This window comes from Lampetra planeri, chromosome 74 (assembly GCF_965212315.1).
Source record: "Lampetra planeri chromosome 74, kcLamPlan1.2.h2, whole genome shotgun sequence".
NCBI classification, from domain to species: Eukaryota; Metazoa; Chordata; class Hyperoartia; order Petromyzontiformes; family Petromyzontidae; genus Lampetra; species Lampetra planeri.
In genome coordinates this window covers 4,050,606-4,053,262 of record NC_136179.1, presented here as the reverse complement: position 1 = coordinate 4,053,262, position 2,657 = coordinate 4,050,606, and positions in this window count along the sequence as shown.

Below are 2,657 nucleotides of genomic sequence, written 5' to 3'. Positions count from 1 at the left end.
GTGAGCGTAGAAACAGCAGCAGTGTTATGGAGTCAAAAGTACGCTTTCGGCCGAAAGGATGTTTAGCGTTGAGTTTTGGATTTTGTTAACTGCTAAAACAAGAACGACACTCGCATCTAACCGAGACGCAAAAAAATCCCGTAAATTTGACGACGAACACGTTTAATAGTTTATCCGCGAAAATAGACACTTACTTGGAGATTCACGGTATATCGATGTCTGGAACCCGTCTGAAGATGTCGCCACGAACTCTCCCGACGCAAAGTCGCCTAACTGTCGACACAGCAATTGTGCTCGCCAGGCTGCGTTGTCTCGCGGTTGAAGGGCGATCAGCAGAGCAACGAGTCGAGCGTCCAACCTCATCAAGTTCTCTCTCGAAATGGCATTGAGCTCTGCTTCTGAGCCGCCTTATAACTCCCCCCCTAGGATCCAATCCTTTGTCTTTCTGGATATTTGCATTCGATTGTTAATTTTGGAAGGTTCAAATGCATGTCTATTAACATACCGAAGGGTAATGTGCACATTGTGCTTCATGCATGAATATGTAAGTGCACCTCAGTGTGTAATTGTGCGCTTATTTTGAATAAATGGTATTAGCGCTGGAAAAATACATTCCCCATGCCCTCCATTGTACTCGATTTAAAGTGAATGCAGCCCCGTGGCGTTGCCAAAAATCGCTGAGCTTCGGGAGTGAGCACGTACAGACGCGTAGTGACCACACTTGCAATACAATCACTCTAACATCAGTAACCAAAATCCGATCTGGTACATGGTCTCCACTTGGTCTGGTTTGTATCCGTCATCACTCCGGAGACAAACATGAGGCATGGTTTGGCCAGCCACCACCTCGTTTGCTGCAGCGACTTTAATAGCTGCTCTCAAACAACACTATCACCAATGGTGGTTTACAGGCTAGGCTGTTAAGCTGGCAATCAGTCGTTTTGGGCAAGGCGCATGGGAAAATACACACCTCTGTTATCCCATAAACATAATGCACAGCATCGGTAAGGCTGCCTTGTTGGGGAGATGTAATTTGGGTAAGGCGCTGTGACCAGAGTTAGGCGATGTGGTTTGGGTGATCACACAGATTCCGAAAAGCAGTGGAGACGAAACGAACCACTGCGCTCCATCTACCCACAAAAACAACGACACTCAGTTTTAAAAAAATGAAAAAAATTCAATACGTTTTTTAAATTATGTGTATTGTATATATGTTACAATGTATGATTGTTTTACTCTTTGTATGTGTATATATACTGTATATTCGATTAAATTGATACGACACATTCATCCAACAGTGGATAGTGTGATTCTAATACAATTAGCGGGATTTGAATAATTGTAATTCGATTCTAATCCTGCATATCCCACCCCCGGGTTCGCATATTCACTTACTATACGTAAAACCACAGTGTGATTCTAATGAGCTCAGTGCGATTTTAATGATTAGTATGCGATTATAATCCCATACCTCCAATTATGTGGTTCTGCACTATAACAGTTAATCGTATTTTAAAGCGTAACAATGGATAGGTTGTAGTTCATAGGTTATAATATTATATTTCACTATGTTTAACATGTGAGAGTTTACAATGTCAGAGTTGATCAAATGCGACGATCAAGAGCGTCAATCTTGATCGACGCAGAAGCAAATACAGCAGCAGCAACATCACATTTCTAGGGCGACGCAGCTACTTCTGATTCTGCTGTTTCCGCTGCTCAGATATTTGTTGCCAGGCCCTGCTCTCGCGGGACCCCACACGTCTTTGGAAATGATTGAGATGAAGATGTCTGAGCTGATAATTAATTTAATTAAGAGTACTTTGTTTGTGTGTAGGTCTGTATCATCGGGGATCAGCGAATACTGCTTATGAATGAACTCGCACACCTTTATGACCGACATTGTACTAATTTTGGTTGATCGAGACGAACAAGGCACGTGCCATGTCCAGACGAATTGATATTAACAATATTGTCCTTAAATATAATGCTAACACTGGATTAACGTTAACACTGGATTAAACATGCACATTTTAAACCCCTGCCTCGCATTTATGACTAACGATTCGCATTTGCACATAACATATATTCAAGCACAGTAAAATGCGCATACGAACATATTGTTACTAGAATAATTTTAATGCGATTCTAACCCTGCAAACCCCCACAGTTCGCATATCCGTCCCCCGATTCGATTGAACGTATACTTTACAAACATATGAGCGATTAAAATGCTTCTAAAACAAAAATTAAAGTCGTTTAATGTTTAGTGTTATTGTTCATAGTGTTATCAGTTTACATGTTATAGAGTACAGGTGATCCCCCGTATACTTCGGGTTTCGGGACCAGAACGTTGTGAAACGATTTATAACGAGGAACTTTCCCTGCCAGAGCGCAAGTGGCTAATGACAAGAACACATGGGCGGTCGTAGACAGGTTGTATTGCCCAAAGGTGACACCGGGTACGTCCCCCAAGTTGCGCCGCCCATGGCGGGGTCTGGTAGAAGTCATTGAGGTGAAATGGCCGCAGTGTGTACGCATGTAGTTATGTCCGTCCCCACCCAGACAGCTCATCGCCATGTCCTGTAGAGCCCAAGTCTGGTGTGTCCGACGCGGTGGGGCACTCAGCAACGGAAACCGTACGCCAAAGGAAATGT